The sequence below is a fragment of the Vombatus ursinus genome, unplaced genomic scaffold (genome assembly GCF_900497805.2).
Source record: "Vombatus ursinus unplaced genomic scaffold, bare-nosed wombat genome assembly UNPS02015175.1, whole genome shotgun sequence".
Classification (NCBI taxonomy): domain Eukaryota; kingdom Metazoa; phylum Chordata; class Mammalia; order Diprotodontia; family Vombatidae; genus Vombatus; species Vombatus ursinus.
Window position 1 is genome coordinate 22,647,892 of NW_020954953.1, and position 15,123 is coordinate 22,663,014.

Genomic DNA, 15,123 nt, shown 5'->3' on the forward strand with positions numbered 1-15,123 from the left:
TGACTTTATCTTAGGGCAATTCTTTGCCAAAACTATGTTATAGAAAAACTGGATTACTCACTGATATTGGATCTTCTTCTCTACTTTCTCTCCTCTGAACAATGATGTAGGTTATTCCCTATGCCTGAGTCAAAGTCCTGTAAGACCTCTGTCAGACCTTGGCCTTCAAGGCCCAACTTGGATGCTACCTCTTCCCTGAAGCCTTCTCTGGTAGCCCCAGTAGAAAATTATTTCTTCCTCTTTGATTTTTTTTAATACCACTTTGTCTAGCTACTTCCTTTGATCTTATCACTTTCTACCTGTCTTGTCATCCCCAATCAGGCTATAATTTCCTTTAGAGCAGAGATTGTCATTTTACGTCTTTTAATTTCTAGTCACTAGTAAGTTTGGTAGGAGAGCTTAAGTATACAAGCAGAAATTCAGTTCACTTGCTATCTTTTTCCCAGCTTTGAATGTCTTTAACTCAAACATAGTAGGTTTGTAATAATAATAATAATAATAACAACAACTCATTTATAGAGCACCTTACAATTTGCACATATTATCTCATTTAATCCTTACAAACTGCCTGACATGGGGTGCTAATATGACTCTGATTTTACAAATGAGAAACTGAGGATCAGAGAAATTGTGTCTTGCTCAGCACCATATACCTAATAAACATCTGAAGTAGTATTTGAACCTGGCCTTCCTGAATCCAAGAGTAGCATCCTATTCCCTTTGCTACAGTGACTCAGTTTCCATATCTGAAAAGTGGGAGTAATAATACTCTCACCTACCTCAGAGTTGTTGTGTGACTTTAAATAACATATGGAGTATTGCATAAATGACAGTATCATTTACAGAGTAGGTGATCAGTCAGTTGATGTGGAATGCTTGTCAAAACTATTTTAAAAATTATTTATTTTAAACATTAAAAAAAATTTTTTTTTGAGTTCCAGATGCTCGCCATTCCTCCAGTCCTTCCCCTACCCATTGAGAAGGCAAGAAATAAAATATTAATTATACATGTAAAATGCAAAGCACATTTCCATATTAGCCATCAAAACCAATATTATTAAGAAATGGTTAATGCTTTTATTCACAACCATTAGTAAATGAAAATGTATTTACATTTCCACATATTTCTGATTGTGCATATATATATAATGCATATACACACACACACATATATATATATACATATATACATGTGCATACATATACAGTTGAACTCCATATGATATCAGGAAGCCCAGCACACATTGAGCTCTGCTATTATAAAACTTGAGGAAAGTAATTTCTCAGTTTTTAAGTGTGTAAAATGTTAAGAGTTTGGACTAGACCATCTTCAAGATCTCTTCCTTCTCTAATTCCCATTATCCTATAAATATTTTAAGGTCATAATACCTTAGGGCAAGGCAGAAAAAGGATTTGGAAAATAAAACACTTTGGTAGTATAAGTAAACACCAGAGCACTATTAATGAATTTTTAATCATTCTTTTATGCTATAAACCTTGCAACCTTCCATTAATAGCTATAAATACCCATTGTCACTGGCCAATCAATCAGTCAGTTCATTTAGTACCTACTATGTGCCAAGCATTATCAATCCAATAAGAATCTAATAGTAACAAATTTTCTTATGGTCTTAAAAACATTTACATTAGAATCAATACACTAATGTTTATCTGTTGGTTACTTGAGATAAAACCTCCTTACCCTAAATGTATAATTCTAAAATACTAAGTCTTCATGAAAAATGACATTTTCTCGAAAAGGTTGCTCATGTCCCCCAAAATAACCAGACCTAGAGTGTGAACTGAGTAAGAGAAGTTTGCAAAGAAGCAGCATTTCTATTAGAAAACTGAAAGATGAGAAATTAAATTAATACACAGACATATCAGGTACGTACCTACAGTTTTATCAATGGAGCCCCAAAGCAGATCCCAACCCTTCTCTAGACTACTAAATTAAACTTAAAGAGTTATCTGAGACTTAGAGAGTTGAAAAAGTGAAATTACAAGAGAAGAGAAATATCGGATATTGTAAGAATGGTTTACAAGCACAAATAAGTCCAAGGCTGTCTAGTTATTTTATTGAGCCCAGCACACAAGAGGCTAAGACGACCATTGAGAGTAGGACCTGCTGTCCCATGGAGGAGGAGTGAGAGACCTGCTTCAGGCACCAAAGATCCAGGCTCTTGTCTCAGTTCTGCTGTGGACTCTTTGAATTGACTATATTGGGTCAAATCACTCACTTCCCTAAGCCCTAGTTTCCTCTTTTGTAAACTGAGTTTACTCTGATCCCTAACAGCTCTGAAGTAGTAATGAATAGAGAGCATAAACTTACCGTAAAGAATCCTGGTCAGATTTCTTTTTCCCAGTACTGTCAGCCAGACAGGTTGGTTTTCACTCCATAGACAGCTTCTTGGGGGAGCAGCCAGCATGACTTGGTAATTAACCATTTCAGGAAGTTGGTTTGGGGTCTGACTGAACAATGTGACCATCTCTTGCTGATAAACAGAGACCAGCACTGACCTGCAATCGCCCCCAGATTGTACCTGATGGAATTAGAGGGGACAACAAGAGGTTGGACTGGAGGGACCAAGGAGGGTGCTTGAAAACTCTTAGGGTTAATATCAATCTGGCAACATTCGGCTCTCAGAAGCTTATCTTAGCTTGCATCTGTGCCCAGTGAGATTTGAAATCTTTTTTGCAGATGAAATTGTAACTGTTTGTGCTATTATGGACATTGGAGGTCCTTGGCTTGGATGTGGAGTAGCACAGGATGGAAGCCAGTTCTTTGTCAGTAGAGGCTAAGAGAACAAGTGTTTATTAAGTGCTTTCTCTATGCCAGGTGCAGTGCTAAGCACTAATTTAGTCTCAAGTCTAAAGGATCATAGATAGAAGAGAACTTAGAGATCATAGAGTCCAACTACTAAATTTTTTGGATGAAGAGCTTGAGGTTCGTAGAGGTTGGGGCTTACCCCTGATAACACAGCTAGTTAGTAGCAGAAGTAGTAATTTTTTTTTTAGACAGTTGGGGTTAAGTGACTTGCCCAGGGTCACCCCGCTGGCAAGTGTCTGAGGTCAGATTTGAACTCAGGTCTTCCTGACTCTAGGATTGTGCTCTATCTGCTGCCTCTGAGAGGCAGTAATCTTAAACCCACATCTCCTGATACCTATAATAATAATTGTTCACATTTATATATATTTCAAAGCTGGCAAAGCATAGTTACTGCATATCTTATTGTCCCCATTTAACAGATGAAGAAACTGAGGTTCAGAATAGTTAAGCACCTTGGATAAGGTCACATAGGTAGGAAGAATCAGAAAAGTCAAGGGGGGTAGGTAGTGCTGGGCCTGGATCTGGAAGACCTAAGTTCAAAATCAACTTAGAAACTAGGTGTGTGAACAAGTTAACCTCTGTTTGTTTTAGTTTCTTCAACTGTAAAATAGGGATAATAATAGCATTTACCTCTCTGAGTTGTGAGAATCAAACAAAATGATATTTGTAAAGTGCTTATCACAATGCCTGGCACATAATAGACACCATAAATGCTAGTGATGATGATGGATTTGAACCCAGGCCTTCCCAATTCCAAGTCTAGTGTACTTTCCATCATAGAAGTTTTGACTCTTCCATAAATTACCTGTCTGTCTTTACAGTGGGGTTGCTATCTTTCCTTTCCTGTCTGTGGCCCTGTTTCATGGCAAAGAACTTATCTCTTGACCAAGATCCAGGTTTATGTGGTACAGTGCCAAGTTTTGTTATATTTTTGGAAGCTAAAAAGAGGGTGGGAACCTGAGGAGCTATGTACTAGCTATGTGGTGTTGGCCAAGACAGTTAATTTCTTGGTCTGTTTTCTTATCTATAGAATTTAGGGGTTGAATTAAAAGATTCCATAGAACATATGTAGTTATACACATATTTAATACATGTGTATGTACATATTATTGTTGTTGCATTGTTGTTCGGTCATTCAGTCTTATCAAGCTCGTCATGACCCCATGGACCACAGCATGTCAGACTCTTCTATTTTTCACTGTCTCCTGAAGTCTGTCTAAGCCTATGTTTCTTGCTTCTTTGACACCATCCATCCATCTGTTGTCCCCTTCTCCTTTTGCTTTCAATCTTTCCCAACATCAGGGTCTTTTCCAATGAGTCCTGTCTTCTTATTATGTGGCCAGTGTGTTTAAGCTTCAGCTTTGGCATTTGTCCTTCCAAAGAATAATTTGAATTAATTTCTTTAAGTATTGACTTATTTGATCTCCTTACTATCTAAGAGACTCTCAAAATTCTTCTCCAGCACCACAATTTGAAAGCGTTGGTTCAGCAGTGCTCAGCTTTCCTTATAGTCCAACTCTCACAGCCATATATTGCTAATGGAAAAACTGTGGCTTTGACCATAAGGAACTTTGTTGGCAAGGTGATGTCTCTCTGCTTTTTAATATGCTGTCCTGATTTCCCATAGCTTTGCTTCCAAGGAGCAAGTATCTTTTAATTTCATGGATGCAGTTACCACCTCCAGTGATCTTTGAGCCCAAGAATATAAAATCTGACCATACTTCGATTTCTTCTCCCTCTATTTGCCAGGAATTGATGGGATCAGTTTTCAAGATCTTAGTCTTAAATTTGTAAGTTTCAAGCCAGCTTTTATACTCTCCTCTTTCACCTTCATCAAGAGGCTTCTTAGTTCTTCTTTACTTTCTGCCATCAGAGTGGTATTGTCTGCATATCTGAGATGGTTGATATTTCTCCCAGCAACCTTAATTCTGGCTTTTGATTTATTTAGCCTAGCATTTCACATGATGTACTCGGCACATAAGTTAAATAAATATGGTGACAATATACAGCCTTGTCATAGTCCTTTTCCAATCTTAAACCAATCAATTGTTCCATATTTAGTTCTAACTTGCTTCTCATACAGATTCCTCAGGAGACAAGTAAGATGATCTGGTGGTACTCCTTATCTCTTTGAGGATTTGCCACATTTTGTTATGATCTGCACAATCAGAGGCTTTAGTGTAGTCAGTGAAACAGAAGATGTTTTTCTGGAATCCTTTGCTTTTCCATAATTCAGGAATTAGGATGTAAACTGGTCTTTTCTGATCCAGTGACCACTGTTGTGTTTTCCAAATTTGCTGGAATATTAAGTGCAGCACTTTAACAGCATCATCTTTTAGGATTTTAAATGGCTCAGCTGGAATTCTGTCACCTCTACTAGCCTTATTGTTAGCAATGCTTCCTCAGGCCCACTGGACTTCGTCCTCCAGGAAGAATGGGTATAATCTCAAAAATGACAAAATGATATCTGTTCAAATCCAAAGCAAACTGTTCATTATCACAGTAATACAAGTCTATACTCCAATCACTGATGCCAAAGATGCCAAGGTTGCTTAATTCTATGAAGACCTACAACATCTAGAAATAATGCCCCCAAAATATGTCACATTCATCATAGGGAATTGGAATGCTAAAGTTGAAAATCAAAAGAGAACTGGAATGACAGGCTAGTTTGGCCTTAAAGTACAAAATGTAGCAGGGCAGAGACTAATAGAGTTTTGTCAAGATAACTCCTTGGTCATAGCAAACACTTGTTTTCAACAACAAAGGTAACTAACTCTACATATGGACATCACCAGATGGTCAATATCGAAATCAGATTGATTTTGTACTTTGCAACCAAAGGTAGAAAAGCTCTACAGTCAGCTAAAACAAGGCCTAGAGCTGACTATGACCACGAGCTTCTTATTGCAAATTTCAGACTTAAATTGAAGAAAATAGGAAAACTATCACACTGTAAAGGTATGACCTAAATAACATCCTTTATGAATATGAAGTGGAGATGATGAATAGATTTAAGGGATTAGATCTGGTAGATAGACTGCCTGAAGAACTGTGGACAGAGGTTTACAATATTGTACAGAAGGCGACAATAAAAAACATTCCAAAGAAAAAGAGCAAGAAAGCAAAGTGGCTGTCTGATGAGGTTTTACAAGCAGTTGGGGAAAAAAGGGTGTCTCTTTCTCTTTCTCCTTTCCCTTTTGCTTATTGCTTATTGATTACAAGGGCAACTCCATTTCTTCTAAGGGATTCTTGCCCAACAGAGTATATTCACCCATTCTCATCCATTTAAGCTCACCGACACTGAAGATGTCAATGTTTAAACTTTCCATCTATTGTTTGACTATATCCAGCTTACTCTGGTTCATAGACCTTACATTCTAGGTTCTTATACAATATTGATCTTTGCAGCACTAGACTTTCCTTTCTTCACCAAATACATTCACAACTGAGCTTCCTTTCAGCTTTGGCCCAGTTGCTTTATTCTTTCTGGAGCTACATATATGTGTTTATGTATACACACACACACATATAGCACTCTTCCATGTGGTGAGCAAAGAAAGAAATGGTTTAGGACTCAGCTGAGAAGAGTTATCTTTATTTTCTGAATGTGGGCTTGAAGTTTCTTTCTTTCTTTTTTTTAAATTTAATTTTGTTTATTTATTTTTGCAGATCCAAGCATTTATCTTTTTCTTTTCTTTTGTTTTATTTTTATTTTTTAAAATTTATTTAAATATTTATTTTTAGTTTTCAACTTTCACAAGATTTTGAGTTCCAAATTTTCTCCCCATCTTGCCTATCCCTCCACCCCAAGACGGCGTGCATTCTGAATACCCTTTCTCCTAATATGCCCTCCCTTGTATCATCCCCCCCTCTCTTATCTCCTTCCCCTTCTATTTTCCTATAGGGCAGGATAGGTTTCTATACCCCATTGCCCATGTATCTGATTTCCCAGTTGCATGTAAAAACAATTTTTAACATTTGTTTTTGAAACTTTGGGTTCCAAAATCTCTCCCTTCTTCTCTCCCCACCCACCTTCATTGAGAAGGCAAGCAACTCGATACAGTAGTCATGCAGAGCACTTCCATAGTAGTCATGTTGTGAAAAACTAACTATATTTCCCTTCATCCTACCCCACCCCGTGTTTATTCTACTCTCTTTTGATCCTGTCCCTCCTTAGAAGTGTTTGTTTCTGATTACCCCCTCCTCCAATCTGCCCTCTCTTCTAACATTCCCCCCCCATCCCCTTCTCCTCTGTTTTCCTGTAGGGTAAGATAGATTTCCATACCCAATTGAGTATGTATGTTATTCCCTCCTTAGAGCTTGAAGTTTCTTAAGGCAGGCAGAAGTGGTGAAAGGAAGGTAGATATTGTGAATCTGGTTTATCCAGAAATAGTGAACATCTCTAGTGTGTCAACAATGAATGGGACCAACTCAAGTCTGTTCAAAGTATTGTAGAATACTGTAAGTAGTAAGCTGGAGTTCAAAACCTTCCATGCTGTCCTGTTTGGAGCACAAATAAGAATGTAGGGGGTGGTGTGCTATGTTTCCCCCTCATACGTTATGAATATTCACCTGATGTCTAGATCTGGCTTGAAGGAGGCATCAATAGATATATCTTCAGTCTCTTCCATCCACCCTTCTTCAAGGAAGATTGATTCTTGCCAGAGGGGAAGTAAGAGGTTGATAGCAGAGGCAGAACATCCTGCTTCCTTCAGAGAAACGGTACTAGGCTAGAATTATACATACCTACTCCCTTAAAACTTATTAGTCTAGGAGAGATAATTTTTAGGTTCACACTAAGTTCCTGATCACTGTAGGAGTGACTCAAAATACATATTCATGACTTGACTCCATTCTCACCAAATGCCAATTTTACAATAAACACACTTGGCAAATAGCAAATGAACTCATTTGCTCAGGCTGATAACAGAATTCAGTAAAGATGAGACCATGCCAGGCAACACATAGAATGAATGAGTTTTGCCACTGGGAATGAGATAACTCAGAGAAAGAGATGGGAAGACAAGCAGAGAGAGAGACATAGGAACACTCAGAGATAGAGACATACAGAGACACAGAGAGACAGAGACACATACAAGGATAGAGACACACAGAGAGATAGAGACGTACATATAAAGACAGAAAGAGACAGAGACACCCAGAAACATACACAGAGAGACAGAGACACATACAAGGATAGCGACACACAGAGAGACAGAGACATACATATAAAGATAGACGAGATGGAGACACACAGATAATCTGTCCTACCCAGGCTGCCAGCCAAATGCAGTTGGTGTCTACGCTTTCATTCCTATGCTATCTTGATTATTTTCTTTTAATTAAAATTTGAAGGCCAGCAATCCTGATGGATGATTAATGACAGCAGTGGGGAGGACAACTTCTTTTACTCTTAAGAAGAAAGAGATGCTTTTATTTCCCTTGGCAAGATCCAATGAGAGATAGTTGAGGTGTTGTGCCTTTTTCTAACTGAATGTGGGCACCATTATTGGTATGGGCTAAGGTGTGGTGGGGAAGCTGGCCCCTGGGTCCCCAAGGAGAGAAATGGCTTATAAATTTAAAAATCATCCTATACACCAGTAAGAGAAAAAATCAAGCCCGTATGTTATGGATTTTTATCATTACCTCCAGGACCATTATTATTACCCATAAAGCTCATCACAAGTGGGAGATCTTAATGACATTTGCATGTGTATATCAACTGCATTCCCATTACAGGTGACCCACAGATAGAGGAAGTCCCTAATGCAAGGTGAGGTTCGGGACCAATTTTAGTACTTTAAGGTTCTGTGGCTTTTGTTTCTCCACCATTTTAGCCTGAAGCATTGGAACAGTAGCTGTTGAGGTTGTACTTGGTTTGGCTTTGATATTTCTGAATCTAGCCATCTAGCACTGGGAATGCAAGCTGCTGAATCACTGAGGCTACTGTTAGCCATGTCTGGTGTTAAGAGGAATTCCAGTACCAAAACTTGGCCCCTTCAGATCTCTCAAGGAAATCAACATGCATTATTATTCCCAAGACATATTAATTACTAATTCTCATGTACAGTTCTCCAACATGTGTGGACATTTTATAGGTGAGATTCCATTTATACTAGTACCTTTATTCTAACATATCTGTCTGTCTGTCTATCTATCTGTATGTATGTATATTTGTGTGTACAACTAGGTGGCGCACTGGATACAATACTGGGACTGGAGTCAGCAAGACCTGAGTTCAAATCCAGCCTCAGAAACTTACTAGCTGTGTGACCCTGGGCAAGTTTCTTAACACTGTTTATCTCAGTTTCCTCATCTGTAAAATGAGCTAGAGAAGGAAAGTGCAGACTATTTCTGTTTCTCTGCCAAAAAAACTCCTCCCAAAAAGGGTTCACAAAGAGTTGGACATTACTGAAATTACTAAATATACACATACATGTATGTGCATGTGTAAATATTATACACATATACATATTTACATATGCACACAAATGCTTTGCAGACCCTAAACTTGCTATATGGATGGGCTATTCTCCTTTATTCCAAATCTCTTCTTTTACATGAGGACACTGAGGCCCAGAGATGTCAAGTGACTTACCTGAGGTCATACAGGTAGCAGGGCTAGACCTTACTTATATACCTTTGTGACATTAAGGCTAGATGTCTATTCATTATACCATGACGTGTCAACTGATTTTTAAAGACAGTTCTGTAAAACAGCTGTGGACAGAAAAATATGCAAAACCCCTGACTGTTATTTCTTTCTCTCCTTCCATCCCTACAAATAAGTCATTTTCTAGGATTTCTTTCTTTTGTCTAAAAAGGAGAGGTGCCTCAGTGAGAAATGGATATCGAGAGGAGAAAGGCCTTTTTAACATTGGTTCACTCTAGGCCTTAGTTCCTAGCCAGTAATATTATCATTATTCCAGAGTATACCATATTTTCCTTCATAATTGACTTGTGTTTTTTTCCTCCAGGAGAACATTATTCTCCTTTTCCAATTAAAATTATCCTTTTGAACCTAGCTATATGACAGATGTGATTGTCAGTATAAGCTTCCTTAAATTTCTTTATTATATGAAATTAGCTTGGTAAAAACACTGTTTTGGGGGGGCAGCTAGGTGGTGCAGTGGATAGAGCACCAGCCCTGGAGTCAGGAGGACTTGAGTTCAAGTGTGGCCTCAGACACATAACACTAGCTGTGTGACTCCAGGCAAGTCACTTAACCCCAATTGCCTCACCAAAAAAACCCCAAAAAACTGGTTTGGGAGTTCAGGGACCACTTGATGACCCTGAGCAAATTACTACCTCTCTGGGTTTCAGTTACCTTCACTATAAAATGAAGGGCTTGAACCAGATGCCCTTTAAGGTCTTCTCCAACTCTGATATTCCATGACCATATTGGGCATGTTCTCTAGCATCTCGTGTGGAATAGGAGAAAGGCAGGGCCTCACCACCCTGGGGCATTGCCCTCTTTGCAGATGAGAACTCAGTCCTCAGCTGGACAGCCCTTCTATTTTTATGTGCTCAATGACTTTTTCTGAAGTCCCAGCAGAACAAAATTCTTGAATGTAACCCTGGGGAAAACTGGACATTAGGTCATACATGTGGAAAACTTTATTTCAAAATGGAAGCTTGATGAGGGAGGCAGGGAAGAAGGATTTAGATAAAAATAACCTCTCCCAGACTGATGTTTTCAAGACTTTCCTGCTACGTGGAACACTCCCACAAAAGGATCTTAGAGGAGAAAGGTCAGAGGATTGTTCCAAAGTAAGATGGAGGTTTGGGCTTAATCTGTGGACTGAGCCTCAGCAGAACTGTGAACAGGCAGTTTGTCTTTGGGATCCACTTCTCATTGCCTTTTTCTTTTTGAGCTTTTCCCATGTTCAAAGGCCAGTGGATTGCCTTTGAAGTAGGTACTATTATTAATCTCAATTTACAAATAAAAAACAAACAAACTGCAGATCAGAATGGTTAAGTGACTTTTCCTCAGCTACTAGGTATCTGAAACCATATTTAAACCCAACCAAATCTTTCTGGTTCTTGGGGTTCGTTTGTAATTGTTTAACAAACAGCATTCTGGGCAGGGGGAATGTATGCAAGACATATTTTTAAAAGTTTAAGTTTGAATTATTAGCACTTTCTTAAACCTAGACAATCATAACAATATATCAAATCCTGATCCACCATCTTCACCTATTTCCCTGGTGTAAGTACTCACAATAAAAATTTAACAATCAGCTTGAGCTAGTACAGTTGGCTCTAGCATACCACTGATATACACTGTTCTTTTCTGAGCCTTAGTTACTTCATCTGTAAAATGGGGGTGATAATACCTTCACCTACCTCATAAGCTTGTTGTGTGGTTCAAGTGATATACCTTATGAATTATTGCATAAAAGAAAGTTATTATATGAAGAGTAGGCAGTTAGTCAGTTGGTCCAGGACACCTCTCAAGACTAATGTTGTTAGTTCTTTAATATAAAGGGTGGCTCTTTGGGGAGGAGAAGAAGGGATAAAAGGAAGAAACTGAGGCAATGTAAAAAGATAGCAAGAAAGAGCTATTTAAAAGATAAGGTTGTTAAGGAGGGGCTTCTGCCTTAATTTAAGATCTTCAGCAAATGGACAAATCATAGAAACAGTAGAGTTTCATCAAAGAAAATGACAATGAAACAACATATCCTAATTTGAGGGATGCAGGAAATGTATTCCTGAGGGGGAAGTTTTTATCTACAAACAGTTTGGTCAGTGAAAAAGAGAAAGAATAGATCAGTGAATTGGACATGCAACCTACAAAAGTTACAAAATCAAAAAAAATTATTTAGTGCTTACCAGGCATTGTACTAAGTGATCAAAGAAAGGTAAAGAATGATCCCTGCTCTCAAAGAGCTCACATTCTAACAGATGAGACAACATGCAAAGAACTGTGTATGTACATGATATTATATAATGTAAAAGGGTGGTAATCTCAAAGGGAACGCACTAGGGTAAGGGGGGCCAGGTAAGACCTCTTATAGAAGGTGAGATCTGAGTTGAGTCTTGAAGGAAACCAGGGAAACCAGCAGGTCGAAGTGAAGAGGGGCAGTGTCTTCATTGAGAAAGATGGAGATCTCCTGAGAGTCAGTAGATAACAGAATCTTGACTGATAAATTTGGGTAGAATGAGTCTGAAAGGATGAGAAGTTACTGGTAGTAGAAGGAAAGTCTGGAAGTGGCCATGGGGAGCCCCATGACCAGTGAATTACAGAGATATGAGTAAACATGCAACCAGTACTGGAAAAGGTGGTCAGGGTTCCATGTCATCAGGAAGGAGCTAGGTCTCAACAAAAGCCAAAAGATGGAAGGAGTGGGAAAGGAAAATGTTTAAGATGAAATTGTTTGTTAACATGAGAGTACAGAGAGGAGTGGATAGGTATGGAGTGAGACCTTTGAGTAGTATGGTTGAAAGGATGGAAATAAGGGAGCAGGCAGTGGGGAGCAAGATACGGGGTTTGTATTATGGCATCTGGGAGTTAGGAACCACTAGAATGGGGAGAGTATTGTCAGGCCACAATCGGCTAACCCCCGAGGATGAGTCCAATGGTTAGTTATCAATGTTAGTTTAGTTAGTTATCAATGGTTAGAGAAAGGTCCCTTGAGGGAGGAAAGTGAATTAGATTACTCAAGGCCCTCCCTCCATGTTCAACTTTGTGGCAGGTGATGGCGTAGTGTTCTATGAGGCCCAGGAGGCCCAGAAGGCCCAAAATAAAGCAGATGAGAGCAGGAGACAGTATAGCCTGGAAGAGAGATGGACAGGAGGCAGGACCTCACAATTTGAGATAAGTCTGGTCAGAGAATAGCCTCCATCCCAAGGACTGGAGAACACCCTGGGGCAAAGAGAAATAGAGACTGAAAGGCCTGAATCAGTGCTGATCTCAACAGGAAGAGATAGAAAATGAAATTCCATTCAAAATAACTGCAAAATGTGTAAAATACTCGAGAAACTATTTGTTAAGACACATGAGAACTATATGAACACAACCATAAAACACTTTATGGGGAATAAAAACACACCTAAATAATTGGAAGTATATTAATTGCTCTTGGGTAGGCTGATAAAAATTAAAATGACAACAGTAAAAAAATCAAATAAAACAACAACAGTACATAAATTAATTTACTCATTCAGTGCCATACCAGTCAAACTACTAAAGGATTACTTTAAGGAGCTAGGAAAACTAATAACAGAATTCATATAGAGGGAGGGATATAATGAAAAAAAAAGTGACTTAGCAGTACTAGTTCGCTAGTACTATATTATTACAAAGTAATAATCCTCAAAATGATTTGGTCCTGATTAACAGAGAGAAACAAGTTCAGAAGGAAAAAGACAAATAGGATTACTTTGAAAGTAACATGTTGAATTGTGTGTGCATGTATATATATTTATATACATATATCTATATAGCAAGCTATATAATAGAAAATAGTGGTTTCATAAATAGCCCTTACTTTCTGTTCTCCTTTGCGTAATACATATATGCAGACTCTTTTTAAGTAGAGTTGGACATAATTTGTTCCTAATTTTGTTGGCTGATAATAGCTAATAGATACCATGTTGTTGAGGAATGGTTTTACAAGGAAGAGAAGAATGAAATGATGATGAGCCCAAAGGCTCCAATGAATAAGATTGGCCTAGTTGGCCAAAAGTAGCAAGTGACAAGAATATTACACAGAAGAAAAAAGGAAGGAAAAGATTCTTGTATAATTAAAGGTTAAAATCAGAATTGGGGCTCTTCCTAAAGAGGAGAGAGCTGGATGCTTTGAGCAAGAGGAGGCTACTTGTGCTGCTAAGAATAATAGAGCCACAGAAGCTACCAGGTAAGAGATAATCCAGGCAAGGGTAGAGGAAGAAGAGAAAATTAGGAGTTATAGATGACTCTCTGCTCAGAAATTATGAAACAACCATTTGTCATTCTGTTAACAGTAGACAGATGTGATAGGATCAATATCTACTGCCCCCACCTCAGGTTAGACTAATTATTTTTCTAACAGGCAAGAAAGCTGTTCCAGGATGTAATTGGAGTGAGGGTGGGAGGTGGAAAGGGGTTTCAGGCTCAAGAAACATTGTTGATGATGCAGCTTCCTGGTGATATCAGGTCTTGTTTTCGTAGTTTGCTATTGATAGTTTCATAGTTTGCATAAAAAGGCCAGACCATGTGGAGTTGGGGCCCTTCAGACTTGGTGATTGTCCTAAGGTCCTGAAAGGTACTTGCTGGTCAGATATATTTCTCTATAGAAGGGAAAAGATTCTAACCTAGCTGAGTCACTACATCTTTTTTTGTCATTTCTGTGCAAAGATTAAGTCAACCTTCTCTTGTTGACCTATAAATGTCTCGTTACATTCCGATAATGTAAAATGTAAATTTCTGATAAAACTACCAAAGAACCAGCCTGAGTCAGGCTCTGACATCAAGAATTCTGTTGTCTTTCTGGGGCATGTATCTAAGACATAAGAAAGAACCTTCCAAGACTTATGAAATGGATGACAATTAACCACTTCTGAAGATTCACACAAGCACACATGACACTTTTAGAAGGAACCTAAAAAAGTATTACAAATAATTATGAAATCTTGGTCAAGAAACTTGAAGATTATAAGGGCGTAGTTTTCATTTCCCTGTTTTTTGCTCACTGAAAATATGGTATATAGAAGAGAAAAATTAATTTGGGAAATAAACAGCTAACCAACAAGGTAGTGTCTGCAAAAGAGATTTAGATTTCTGAAACACAGTTTTGGGTTTAGAGTTGATGGATTCCTAGCCATAGATGGAGTAGACCCAAAATAGGTTGGTAAGAATAATTGCCAGGTGTCATGCAAACCTAATCAAAAGGACTTTAAACTAAAAAGGAATAAGAGGTAAAAAGCATGATGGAGAATGTCTGAGTAAAGGTAGAAATTAGAAACAGAAGTGATTTTGTCATTTGAGTGTACTACTGACGATTTAGACAAAAAGAAAATAGTTGAGGAGTTTGGGAAACAGTTCACAAGTCTGTCCCAGAGACATGATATAGTAGTGATAGGAGTTCAAGTATCCAGATATGCTCTAAAGAGCTCTCTGTGCCAAAAGTAGGGCAGCCAATAACTTCTTAACTTGACTTAGTGATAATGTCATCGTTCAAAAATAGGAAATTCTGCTGTGGAGATGATTTTAACTACCAGGGAGGAACTGGTTGCTGGGGTGGAAATGATGGGAAGTTTGAGGGGGAAGTGACCATTCAGTCATAGAGTTTATGGTAAAGAAGAGGAAA

General features: G+C 38.3%; 1 protein-coding gene across 1 annotated transcript in view; it reads right to left on the reverse strand.

Moving 5' to 3' along the window:
- Nucleotides 1–15,123, reverse strand: part of LOC114031418 (mas-related G-protein coupled receptor member H-like) — a 41,260-nt gene that overhangs the window by 12,556 nt on the left and 13,581 nt on the right. Inside the window, exon 2 of the mRNA XM_027846486.1 lies at nt 2,333–2,543. The gene's annotated coding sequence lies outside the window, so the exon portion shown is untranslated. The remainder of the gene's footprint in view (nt 1–2,332; nt 2,544–15,123) is intronic.